The sequence below is a fragment of the Hyperolius riggenbachi genome, chromosome 2 (genome assembly GCF_040937935.1).
Source record: "Hyperolius riggenbachi isolate aHypRig1 chromosome 2, aHypRig1.pri, whole genome shotgun sequence".
NCBI classification, from domain to species: Eukaryota; Metazoa; Chordata; class Amphibia; order Anura; family Hyperoliidae; genus Hyperolius; species Hyperolius riggenbachi.
In genome coordinates, this window is record NC_090647.1 from 221023711 (window position 1) to 221037702 (window position 13992).

The window sequence follows — 13992 nt, forward strand, 5'->3', positions numbered from 1 at the left end:
AGTCCATCAATGCCCCCGCTCTGATCTGATCTCTGGGGGATGTTGTGATTGTAAACCGGGAGGGAGGAGGAGAACTGAACTCTATTCTGTATCCCTGTTGGATTAAGTTCAGAATGAATTCGTTCTTTGTCACTTCTCGCCAGGCTGGCGCAAAGTGGCGCAGTCTTCCTCCCACCGGGATCTGCCCGTCATTTAGAGGGCTTTGAAGCAGCAGAGGGTGGCTGGGATCTATTGAAGAGGAAAGGCCTACCTCTACCTGCATTGTAGGACCACCTTTTATTCTGTTTCTGCCCTCTACCCTGCTGCTCCTGCCTAAAAAAGGGCTTTTTGTTCTGAAAGGGCTGCTTCCCTTTCTTTTCCTTTTCCGGAAATTTCCTGGATCTATTGGACGATCTCTCCAATACTGAATCTAAATCCTTTCCAAACAAAAGGTCGCCCTGGAAAGACATCCCACAAAGCTTCTGTTTGGAAGTCACATCGCCCTCCCATGTATTTAGCCAAACAGCTCGCCTAGCCGAATTGATCAGAGCCGCCGTCTTAGCAGCGGCCCTGAGAGACTCAGTAGCCGCGTCTGCCAAGAAAGCAATAGATTTGATAATTACAGGTAAGCTTTCTAAGATTCTTGCATGAGGGGTACCCTCCTCCAGACGGCTCTGAAGCCCCCGAATCCATTTATCCAGATTGCGAGCTACACACACTGAAGAAATGGCTGGTTTAAAGGAGAACGATGTTGAATCCCAGGCTCTTTTAAGAAGGGCCTCGGCCTTCCTATCCATAGGATCCTTTAAGGCCCCCATATCCTCAAAGGATAGATCTGTATCCTTAGAGCACTGAGAGAGAGGGGCATCCAATCTAGGGCATTTAAACAATGCATCATGCTCCTCTACATTGAAAGGAAATCGGCGTTTTGAACGATCTGGGAATAAACAGCCTCCCCTCCGGATCCTTCCACTGGGCGGCAATAACACTTTTAATAGCCCTGTGTACAGGGAACACCCGGCCTCCCCGATCCTCCAATCCTCTATAAATATCATCCTGAGGAGTAGAAGCCGATCTAGGCTCTTCAATCTGCTCAGAATCATAAACTGCTTTAAGCAGTTCTGAAGTATCCTCCGCATTGAAAAGGTATCTCGGTACCCTCGCCTCCCCCTGATCCTCCGACGCGTCTGACTCCGGTAATTCACCTTCATCAGACTCCTCAGACACATCCTGTGGGGATAACGGAGAGGAATTCTCCCCTACATGAGAAGCCCCCCACTCACCCTGGGGGATATCCGGTAATACCGGAGGAGGTGCAGGCTGGCCTATGGAAGAGGACCCTGTCTGCGGAACCTGAGCCTGAGAGGTAATCACTACGGGCTGAGCCGTGGTACCCGGTAAGGCTGGTGATGAATGCGGTAAGGGAACCACCTGTAGTGGACAAGGAGGCAGAGCTGCTCTAAACGCTGAAAAGGTAGTTGCTAGCTCCTGTTTCATAGATTTCATTAAATCTAATAAGGCAATAGTCGTGCTCTCGGGCCTAGGTGCATGAGACTTTGACTTATTGTAACATTCTATACATAAAGTCTTAGACGTCCCCTCAGGTAGCCTTGCACCACATTTAGTACACTTATTGGACTTGCCCGGATACTTCTGTGGTTTCTGAAAAATATAACAAACAGGAACAACCCACCAGGGATCCTTAGCTACTGAGTATGGCATACATGAAAAAATACCCATAAATCATCATAGCTGACACCTTACCGGCTGCTGTGCTGCCTCCCCAGTGACAGCCGAAGGCGTTTGCTGTGTCTCTGGAGCGGGCTCTGATGGCTGCTGCATGGCCCCTGCAGAGATACACTGCCTCCGTGCAGTGTGTATGTGCGCTGGGTGGACCTGCGAGTATAGCGCTGATGTCGGAGACTCCCTTGAAGCTGCAGAGGGTTTCCGCGTGTCAGACCTCCGAGCAGACGGAAGTGAAATGCCGACAGACGCTAGTGAAGAACGCCCTCTTTAAGTCACGCGGCCAAACTTCCGCCTGACGCGATACGCGTCATTTCCGCCTCCACTCGCATCAGAAATGCGTAAGAGCGTCCACCCAGCCGATTCAGGAAGGCAAAGAGCGGCGGGAAAATGGCAAAAACCCCTCCGGATTCTACCACCCCACCAGTGGATCCAGGTACAGCTGCCCCTCACTCCACCTCGTCAGGTCGCGCCCAGCACAGACCCAAAACCGCTCCCCTTCCAGAAAACACTTTCATAAGCCTGGTCAATTGAAGTAGGTGCCATCAGGCTCCCCTACCACCAGGAACAACTCCATAGGTGCTTCCGTGGAAAGTCTGGGAAACAAACAAAAAACTGTATGAGTGTGTGAGGGGGTGGAACTTATACTAATTGATTTTAATTCTTGTCAGGTGTTTCCGATTTGGGAGGGGAGACTTCCACAGTCTCAGGAGGGCCGTCCTGGAGGACGTAGGGAGGAAATCCCCTATAACGTGGAAGTAATCTGGCCCCTTAGCACAACAATCTAAGGTTCTACAGTCACTAATGACCCAGACGACAATTACAGTACAATATAGATGCGAACGGCCTAGTGCACTTTGTGTGACATCAAATACCAAGGATCCTCTTGTGATGGCTCAAGAGTATCAAGGCCAAACATAACTTAAAAATGTGTACAAATGTCTTCAAGCACACATGATAGCCCCTCTTCCTGCTCTGTTCTTTCCCCCCCCCCCCCCCCAAGTTCACACCCCCCTGATGACAACCTTCTGATATTTGAACAAATCAATGCATAATTGTTCAGTCAAGAAATGTGTGTATTTCTGAACGATTATGTATAGTCCACAGGCGTTGAATAGCCTGTCCCATATAGAATATTCTCTCACCAAAAACCTCTCTCCCTATTACAGGGTCCAACGTACCAGCTATTTAGACTCCTTTACCACTTACCTCTACAGTATCTTTAAGTGGACAATCAATAAACTGTAACTAAGGCACTGACAATGGTACACCGTGGAAATATTGGTTAACCGTTAAACTTTTTTCGTTCTGATGTAGTATTACTGTTTGTCACCTCTTGTTACTTGTTACTACATATATATATACGATCCCTGCATTGTAACCGCTACGATATGTTAATGTCTTTTCTTCAAAAAATTCAATAAAAACTATTGATTAAAAAAAAAAAAAAAAAAGAAAATATTGCTCAAAATACTGGCTATTGTTCCTTGAGAATGTCTTTTCAATTCATTTTTTATCGATATCCAATCCAAAAATTGTCAGAAATATGATCGGAATTTGAAACAAACACATACGTGTGTTGGCTAGCTTTCATCTATAGCAGAACAATGTCAGATCTGAACATCTATCTGATCATTCGCTTGAATAGGATCTGAAGTGAAAATTGCATGGTGTGTACCAGGCTCAAGACATGTTAAATAAAAATCAACTAGGCAGCTTGTTTTTGCTCTACATAAATGGCCTACTTCCTATAGGCTGCATCAGAATTGTGTGCGGCTCAAAAACAGTAGTGCCAGCTGCAGTTTTCTGCAGACCGCATCTTTATAGCCATGCTTAGCATTGGTTGCGGCTTTGTAACAGCGCAAGTGCCACGTCCGATTCAGAAACGTATTAACTCACAATGTATCTCTCCTTAAATGACTTACTGGTAACTCTTTGTTTATCTCATGAATTCTTTCCTTGGGCCTGATGCACAAAATTGTGGTAATACTACTGTGCAGCAATATTACCATTACTTCCAGCAGACAGCAAGTACTGCGAGTTACGCTATTAGCACAACTGGCGGTAGTTAAGTAGCGCAATCATTGTAGGTCAGTAATCCGTGTTACCTTAGCAACGGTTGCACTACTCGAGTACCGCGGGTTGCGCTAATAGCATAACTCACAGTACTTGCTGCCGGAACGGTAATATTGCCTTTCACGCATAAGGTCCCTTATTTGTTTAGCTCATGCATTAGCTCTCCTTACAATCAAGGGGCTTTGTGAATTAAACCCACTGAGTCTTTGTACATTTTTGCTGTTCTTCAGTGAGCATTAACATGTATAGCTTTGGCCTGAAAGGGCCCCAATTATTTTTAGAAGGATTGGGTCCTGTTGCCACTGCACACAATCTGAAGGACGTGTTGAAATGAATGACTAAAATTGTCATGACATACACTCTCATAGAAAGCCCACATTGTTGCTTCCACTTATGTAATGCGTTTGCATCAGGCTATTTTCACAATGGTGCGTTGTGTCGGACAATATAAATTGCATTACTAATGCAATGCAATTGCATTGTAATGGTACATTCACATCAGTGGTGGACCTGTTGGCATAATGCAGTGCTGCAGTGCAGGAGAGCATAACGTGCATGTTAACAGTTAGTGAATCATACTTTCTATGCACTGTATGCAGCGTTCCGCGTGCATAATGTTCAATCCGACTTTTTCCTTCTGTTGCAAATAAATTTTATTTTTTCAGGTAACAAAATGCAACTCCCAGTAACCTTACCATCTCATTCAGGTGAACTGAATGAGGCTCTATTGCAAGCATAAAAAAAAAAAAATGAACACTGCATGGGAGAAGGGGGGGTACTCAGGTAATCAAGTTTATAGATCTGATAGATAGCAACATGCAAAGTTCCAGTTCTGCCCATGGAAGATAAAAAGCAAATTGGATCCAATTTTCAGCCTATGCCTATAACTTTCTATTACAATAAAGTAGCACAGCTCACATCACTTTCCATGTATTTTCACTCACTTCTCCAATCAGTAAGCTACTGTAAATGTATCTCTGTCATCAAGATGATTTGGTATAAATCAATGCACGACGAGGTAACGTATGAAAGCAGTTAAGGTCCGTCAGAATACGCTGTATATATTTGGAAGCGGGCATGTCGAATAAATAGCGTAAATGTTGTCACCATAGAAATGAACAGTGCCTTTTTATGTGTTCACAAAGACAAAACTGTAACCAATTATATCACACATCTACGAGTAAACCCCAAATGCAAGGAAGCTCTTTTAAAGGCACGTTTACAATGAGGGTTAAGGTTTATGATATTAGTGTATTATTATTCACACAGAGCAAGCTAGGCGCTGATAAGCGAGAGCAGCCAGTATAAACAGCTACAGCAGTGTAGACCCAAGAGGAGAATTCCTAACTGAGGCTGTATGCTCAGCATAGGTCTGTTGTAGGACACAGTCTCAGCAGTAACAGCAAAGAGTACATGGAGAGTATAATCTTAGCAGTGACCGCAGAGAGTACATAGAGGGTATAATCTTAGCAGTGACCGCAGAGAGTACATAGAGAGTATAATCTCAGCAGTGACAGCACAGGGTATATGGAAAGTACAGTCTCAGCAATGACAGTAAAGGTTAAATGAAATGTACGGCAGAGGGTGTATGGAGAGTACAATCTCAGCAGTGACAGCAAAGGGTATATGGGAAGTATAGCAAAGAGTACAATCTCAGCAGTGACAGCAGAGGGTGCATGGAGAGTACATGCTCAGCAGTGACAGCAGAGGGTGCATGGAGAGTACAATCTCAGCAGTGACAGCAGAGGGTGTATGGAGAGTACAGTCTCAGCAGTGACAGCAGAGGGTGTATGGAGAGTACAGTCTCAGCAGTGACAGCAGAGGGTGCATGGAGAGTACAATCTCAGCAGTGACAGCAGAGGGTGCATGGAGAGTACAGTCTCAGCAGTGACAGCAGAGGGTGCATGGAGAGTACAGTCTCAGCAGTGACAGCAGAGGGCGCATGGAGAGTACAGTCTCAGCAGTGACAGCAGAGGGCGCATGGAGAGTACAGTCTCAGCAGTGACAGCAGAGGGCGCATGGAGAGTACAGTCTCAGCAGTAACAGCAGAGGGCGCATGGAGAGTACAGTCTCAGCAGTAACAGCAGAGGGCGCATGGAGAGTACAGTCTCAGCAGTGACAGCAGAGGGCGCATGGAGAGTACAGTCTCAGCAGTGACAGCAGAGGGTGCATGGAGAGTACAATATCAGCAGTGACAGCAGAGGGTGCATGGAGAGTACAATATCAGCAGTGACAGCAGAGGGTGCATGGAGAGTACAATATCAGCAGTGACAGCAGAGGGTGCATGGAGAGTACAATCTCAGCAGTGACAGCAGAGGGTGCATGGAGAGTACAATCTCAGCAGTGATACAGAGGGTGCATGGAGAGTACAATCTCAGCAGTGACAGCAGAGGGTGCATGGAGAGTACAAATCTCAGCAGTGACAGCAGAGGGTGCATGGAGAGTACAGTCTCAGCAGTGACAGCAGAGGGTGCATGGAGAGTACAATCTCAGCCGTGACAGCAGAGGGTGCATGGAGAGTACAATCTCAGCAGTGACAGCAGAGGGTGCATAGAGAGTACAGTCTCAGCAGTGACAGCAGAGGGTGCATGGAGAGTACAATATCAGCAGTGACAGCAGAGGGTGCATGGAGAGTACAATCTCAGCAGTGACAGCAGAGGGTGCATGGAGAGTACAGTCTCAGCAGTGACAGCAGAGGGCGCATGGAGAGTACAGTCTCAGCAGTGACAGCAGAGGGCGCATGGAGAGTACAGTCTCAGCAGTGACAGCAGAGGGCGCATGGAGAGTACAGTCTCAGCAGTAACAGCAGAGGGCGCATGGAGAGTACAGTCTCAGCAGTGACAGCAGAGGGCGCATGGAGAGTACAGTCTCAGCAGTGACAGCAGAGGGCGCATGGAGAGTACAATGTCAGCAGTGACAGCAGAGGGCGCATGGAGAGTACAATGTCAGCAGTTACAGCAGATGGTGCATGGAGAGTACAATCTCAGCAGTTACAGCAGATGGTGCATATAAAGTACTATCTCAGCAGTGACAGGAGAGGGCGTATGGAGAGTACAACAGAGGTATATGCAAAGTACAACCTGAGCAGTGACAGCATAGGGTATATGGAAAGTAAGATTGTACTTTCCATATACCCTTTGCTGTCACTGCGGAGTAAAAGTACAATCTTAGCAGTGACAGCAGAGGGTGTATGGAGATAACAGCAGAAGGTCTATAAGGAGCACAATCTCACCAGTCACAGGAGAGGGTACAGTATATGGAGAGTACAACATAGGTATTTGCAGAGTACAATCTCAGCAGTAATAGCAGAAAGTACGGTATATGAAAAGTATAGCAGAGGGTGTAGGGAGATTATAGCAGAGGAAATAGAGAGTACAGTCTCAGCAGTGACGGCAGGTGGTGTATAGAGAGTACAGTCTCAGCAGTGACAGCAGAGGGTGTATGGAGAGTACAGTCTCAGCAGTGACAGCAGGCGGTGTATGGAGAGTACAGTCTCAGCAGTGACAGCAGGTGGTGTATGGAGAGTACAGTCTCAGCAGTGACAGCAGGTGGTGTATGGAGAGTACAGTCTCAGCAAAGGGGGTATGGAGAGTACAGTTTCAGCAGTGACAGCAGAGGGTGTATGGAGAGTACAGTCTCAGCAGTGACAGCAGAGGGTGTATGGAGATAACAGCAGAAGGTCTATAAAGAGCACAATCTCACCAGTCACAGGAGATGGTACAGTATATGGAGAGAACATCATAAGTATTTGCAGAGTACAATCTCAGCAGTAATAGCAGAAAGTACGATATATGAAAAGTATAGCAGAGGGTGTAGGGAGATTATAGCAGAGGGAATAGAGAGTACAGTCTCAGCAGTGACAGCAGGTGGTGTATGGAGAGTACAGTCTCAGCAGTGACAGCAGGTGATGTATGGAGAGTACAGTCTCAGCAAAGGGTGTATGGAGAGTACAGCCTCAGCAGTGACAGCAGAGGGTGTATGGAGAGTACAGTCTCAAAAGTGACAGCAGAGGGTGTATGGAGAGTACAGTCTCAAAAGTGACAGCAGAGGGTGTATGGAGAGTACAGTTACAGCAGAGGGTGTATGGAGAGTACAGTCTCAGCAGTGACTGCTGAGAGAGTACAATCTCAGCAGTGGAGAGTAGTCTCGGCAGTGACAGCAGAGGGTGTATGTAAAGTATAGCAGAAAGTACTATCCCAACAGAGGTATATGCAAAGTTGCAAAGTACAATCTCAGCAGTGACAGCAGAGGGTGTATGGGGAGTACAACAGAGGTATATGCAAAGTACAATCTGAGCAGTGACAGCATAGGGTATATGGAAAGTAAGATTGTACTTTCCATATACCCTATGCTGTCACTGCGGGGATTGTAAAAGTACAATCTCAGCAGTGACAGCAGAGGGTGTATGGAGATAACAGCAGAAGGTCTATAAAGAGCGCAATCTCACCAGTCACAGGAGAGGGTACAGTATATGGAGAGTACAACATAGGTATTTGCAGAGTACAATCTCAGCAGTAATAGCACAAAGTACGGTATATGAAAAGAATAGCAGGGAAATTATAGCAGAGGGACTAGAGAGTACAGTCTCAGCAGTGACAGCAGGTGGTGTATGGAGAGTACAGTCTCAGCAGTGACAGCAGGTGGTGTATGGAGAGTACAGTCTCAGCAGTGACAGCAGTTGGTGTATGGAGAGTACAGTCTCAGCAGTGACAGCAGGTGGTGTATGGAGAGTACAGTCTCAGCAGTGACAGCAGGTGGTGTATGGAGAGTACAGTCTCAGCAGTGACAGCAGGTGGTGTATGGAGAGTACAGTCTCAGCAGTGACAGCAGGTGGTGTATGGAGAGTACAGTCTCAGCAGTGACAGCAGGTGGTGTATGGAGAGTACAGTCTCAGCAGTGACAGCAGGTGGTGTATGGAGAGTACAGTCTAAGCAGTGACAGCAGGTGGTGTATGGAGAGTACAGTCTTAGCAGTGACAGCAGGTGGTGTATGGAGAGTACAGTCTCAGCAGTGACAGCAGGTGGTGTATGGAAAGTACAGTCTCAGCAGTGACAGCAGAGGGTGTATGGAGAGTAACGTCTCAGCAGTGACAGCAGAGGGTGTATGGAGAGTACCGTCTCAGCAGTGACAGCAGAGGGTGTATGGAGAGTACCGTCTCAGCAGTGACAGCAGAGGGTGTATGGAGAGTACCGTCTCAGCAGTGACAGCAGAGGGTGTATGGAGAGTACCGTCTCAGCAGTGACAGCAGAGGGTGTATGGAGAGTACCGTCTCAGCAGTGACAGCAGAGGGTGTATGGAGAGTACCGTCTCAGCAGTGACAGCAGAGGGTGTATGGAGAGTACCGTCTCAGCAGTGACAGCAGAGGGTGTATGGAGAGTACCGTCTCAGCAGTGACAGCAGAGGGTGTATGGAGAGTACAGTCTCAGCAGTGACAGCAGAGGGTGTATGGAGAGTAGTCTCAGCAGTGACAGCAGAGGGTGTATGGAGAGTACAGTCTCAGCGGTGACAGCAGAGGGTGTATGGAGAGTACAGTCTCAGCGGTGACAGCAGAGGGTGTATGGAGAGTACAGTCTCAGCGGTGACAGCAGAGGGTGTATGGAGAGTACAGTCTCAGCGGTGACAGCAGAGGGTGTATGGAGAGTACAGTCTCAGCGGTGACAGCAGAGGGTGTATGGAGAGTACAGTCTCAGCGGTGACAGCAGAGGGTGTATGGAGAGTACAGTCTCAGCGGTGACAGCAGAGGGTGTATGGAGAGTACAGTCTCAGCGGTGACAGCAGAGGGTGTATGGAGAGTACAGTCTCAGCGGTGACAGCAGAGGGTGTATGGAGAGTACAGTCTCAGCGGTGACAGCAGGTGGTGTATGGAGAGTACAGTCTCAGCAGTGACAGCAGAGGGTGTATGGAGAGTACAGTCTCAGCAGTGACAGCAGAGGGTGTATGGAGAGTACAGTCTCAGCAGTGACAGCAGAGGGTGTATGGAGAGTAGTCTCAGCGGTGACAGCAGAGGGTGTATGGAGAGTACAGTCTCAGCGGTGACAGCAGAGGGTGTATGGAGAGTACAGTCTCAGCGGTGACAGCAGAGGGTGTATGGAGAGTACAGTCTCAGCGGTGACAGCAGAGGGTGTATGGAGAGTACAGGCTCAGCGGTGACAGCAGAGGGTGTATGGAGAGTACAGGCTCAGTGGTGACAGCAGAGGGTGTATGGAGAGTACAGTCTCAGCGGTGACAGCAGAGGGTGTATGGAGAGTACAGTCTCAGCGGTGACAGCAGGTGGTGTATGGAGAGTACAGTCTCAGCGGTGACAGCAGGTGGTGTATGGAGAGTACAGTCTCAGCGGTGACAGCAGGTGGTGTATGGAGAGTACAGTCTCAGCAGTGACAGCAGAGGGTGTATGGAGAGTACAGTCTCAGCAGTGACAGCAGGTGGTGTATGGAGAGTACAGTCTCAGCAGTGACAGCAGGTGGTGTATGGAGAGTACAGTCTCAGCAGTGACAGCAGGTGGTGTATGGAGAGTACAGTCTCAGCAGTGACAGCAGGTGGTGTATGGAGAGTACAGTCTCAGCAGTGACAGCAGGTGGTGTATGGAGAGTACAGTCTCAGCAGTGACAGCAGGTGGTGTATGGAGAGTACAGTCTCAGCAGTGACAGCAGGTGGTGTATGGAGAGTACAGTCTCAGCAGTGACAGCAGGTGGTGTATGGAGAGTACAGTCTCAGCAGTGACAGCAGGTGGTGTATGGAGAGTACAGTCTCAGCAGTGACAGCAGGTGGTGTATGGAGAGTACAGTCTCAGCAGTGACAGCAGGTGGTGTATGGAGAGTACAGTCTCAGCAGTGACAGCAGGTGGTGTATGGAGAGTACAGTCTCAGCAGTGACAGCAGGTGGTGTATGGAGAGTACAGTCTCAGCAGTGACAGCAGGTGGTGTATGGAGAGTACAGTCTCAGCAGTGACAGCAGGTGGTGTATGGAGAGTACAGTCTCAGCAGTGACAGCAGGTGGTGTATGGAGAGTACTGTCTCAGCAGTGACAGCAGGTGGTGTATGGAGAGTACAGTCTCAACAGTGACAGCAGAGGGTATATGTAAAGTATAGCAGAAAGTAATATCTCAACAGAGGTATATGCAAAGTTGCAAAGTACAATCTCAGCAGTGACAGCAGAGGGTGTATGGAGATTACAGCAGTGGGTATATAAAGAGTGCAATCTCACCAGTCACAGGAGAGGGTATATGGAGAGTACAACAGAGGTATTGCAGAGTACAATTTCAGCAGTAATAGCAGAAAGTATTTGAAAAGTAAAACAGAGGTTGTATGGAGATTACAGCAGAGGGAATATTGAGAGTACAATCTCAGCAGTGACAGCAGAGGGAATATAGAGAGTACAATCTCTGCAGTGACAGCAGAGGGTGTATATATGGAGAATACAACAATAGGTATATGCAGAGAATAATTTAAGCAGTGACAGCAGAGGTTACAATGAGAGTACTCCATCCACACTATTTAACCCTCTCCCTGCCACTCTAGGGCAGGCGCAGAGCGCCACTGATCATCCCTGGATGTGTGAGATGCAAGGTGCATAGCGGAAATCACAGCCCGACATTATTCAGAGGCATCTAGCCCAGCTTCTGCCCTCTTTGTGCAGCCCATCATCCCGACTCCCCCATCCATCCCCGCCGCACATCTCACCGTGTAGCGGCCGCGCGTCCTGGAGGTCACTGAGCCGGGCACGCAGCTTCCTCTGGGGTTATGGCGTGACAGCGGCCGCGATACTGCTGCTTTATGCTGCGTGCCGGAGTCCCCATGTCCTGCTACGTCCCATGCTGTCCCCTGCCACTTGTGTATAATACAGGCTGTCACCCCAGAGCTGCTCCTCGCTGCCACCCCCGTCTACACCTACACCGAAATCCCTGGCGCCGCCCTCTCTCCGCCCAATACAGTACAGCCCAATGACAGGCAGAGGGGGAGGGGCGGGCTCGGTCGTGTGAGGAGCCAGGGAGCTCCCGCCTCTCTGGCACAGCGGGCAGCTGGGATGCCCGGGCAGGCCAGGCAGGGGATTGCTGCTTGTAGCGCCGGGGGAAGAACATGGCTGCGGAGAGAAGCTGGCTGCTGCAAAACCTCTCCAAGTCTCTCCATATCACATGTTCTAAAAGCTGCTGCTGTATCCCCTCGTTACGCCATGTCGGCAGAGACCCTGCGACTGGCATGGCTTGATTTGCAAAGCTGGTGCAAAATAACTTTTAAACAGGGGCGTAGCAATAGGGGACGCATCGGGGCCCTTGGGCCAGAGGGGCCCCGCAGGGCCCTCCCTCAACTACAGTATTTGCCCTCTATTGGTCCTGTGCTCATAATACTCACTTCTATAGATACTTTGAATAGTGGTATTCATTAACAATCTGTTTCCCATCCCCTGCTTGCATCTCTGACACTGTAGTTGCCTTTGGCAGGTTTTGGTGGGCCGCATCAATTGTTATGTATAGAGTGCTTGGGGGGCCCCATTGTAAAACTTGCATCGGGGCCCACAACTCCTTAGCTACGCCACTGCTTTTAAAACATAAATTGTGATTGGTTGCTCCAGATTTCACTGCAGAGTTCTTCATTTGCCACATTTTAAAATCTGATGGAACTCTGCCTCGTAATTCCGAACAAAATTCCGCTGAATTCCGACATTTTACATTAAAGTCTATAAAAGTTGTCTTCCGCAGTTAAATTGTAAGGGCTGGCTCACATTGGCACTTTCAGAGAGACAGATTTCGTTCGGATGGATCTGTTTCAGGTCCATCGATTCAGTTCTGTTTCTCCATATCCGGTTTCGTCCACACTAGGCACGGTTGCAGAACGCAATCCGTGGTTCTGGCTCCAGTTTTCTAAAACCGCAACGCAAACGGATCCGTGCTGCCTTTTTGCAGCATACGTTTCAGATATGTTTGCATTTCCCCAGACGGATGCCTAACCCTGTCTATGGGTGTGAAGGGGGTAGCAGACAGGAAGGGGGGCAGCGGGCACAGTGGCGGGGAGGTGGGTTGGACCCCCCCTCCCTCACCTGGGTGTCCCCCTCCAGCTAGTTTCTTTTAAAATCAATCCAGTGTCTCACTCACTTCCTTGTTCCACTGCTCACCACGTCATTGAAGTACAGAGGGCGACATTGCAGGAAGTGAGGCGGCGAGCGGTGGAACGCAAGGAAGTGAGTTCCTCGCTTGCTGCTGGATTGATTTTAAAAGAAACTAGCTGGGGAAGGGGAACCAGGTGAACCCACCGCTGTGCCCGCTGCCCCCCTCCTGCCTGCTACCCCTTCCAGCCAACGGCCCCCACCCCACCCACAGACAGGGCTGGGACGCTGGAAACAGATCAGTTTCGGTGTCCAAAGTTGTCTGTGTAGAGGGAGATCCGTTTTTGCATTGTTTTTCACTACCCCTGCGTGTATTCAGAGTCCATGAAACCCCTGCAAATCCGGACCCTCCCTTCAGTTTTTCAAAGCAGATCCCCTGGATCGCCCATGGATCCGTTTTTGAAGTGGGTGAAGACGGCCCCTATTTTTAACATTTGTATCCGTGGCTCCGGTTTTGATCCCAAAAACAGAGCCGCAGATACGTTTTTAAAACATGTGAACCGATCCTCCCAAACCCCATCACAAAACTAGATTTTTGCTGGCTAGAACGGTCTGTTTTTTAGCCAGTGTGATTAAAAGCATCTGTTTCTCATTATCCCCAATGCAGTGCTTCAGCATCCATTTCCATTCCGCAGGGCACAGCGATCCGGAAAAATTTGCTGCATTATCAAACTTGCGGTCAGTTCACCGGATCGTGCACAATGGATCTATTAGAACGAACCAATGCAAACTGATCCATAGGTTAACATTGGAACCGTTACCGTCCGTGAACGGATCGTTTTTTAGAGCGTTTTTTCAGTGTAAACTAGGCCTTAGGTCCTAAAGGCTATCTTCGCCAAATTTGCCAGGTATCTTAGAGTGTACCTGAAGGGGAAAAATGCCCTTGGGGCTACTTTCCTTAGGAGGGGAAGCCTCTAGATCCTAAAGAGGCTTCTGTCCTCAGCAGAGGTGAGTCAGCGGCGGGACCCCAATAAGTCCACTTGTCGCCAATGTTCACTATCAGCTTTTTGCTTGGGCTCTGTCGGAAAAAGCAACGCTCAATTAGGTTAGCTTTACTGCACATGTGTGCCACTGATATTGTTTTGACTGATATGT

The 13992-nt window shown here is 48.6% G+C and overlaps 1 protein-coding gene across 2 annotated transcripts in view; it reads right to left on the reverse strand.

Moving 5' to 3' along the window:
• The window catches only part of MGAT4A (alpha-1,3-mannosyl-glycoprotein 4-beta-N-acetylglucosaminyltransferase A), a 172182-nt gene extending 160485 nt beyond the window's left edge, over positions 1–11697 (reverse strand). For both annotated transcript variants that reach the window (XM_068268180.1, XM_068268182.1), the window contains exon 1: positions 11478–11697. The gene's annotated coding sequence lies outside the window, so the exon portion shown is untranslated. The remainder of the gene's footprint in view (positions 1–11477) is intronic.
• Between the last annotated feature and the right edge of the window lie 2295 nt (positions 11698–13992).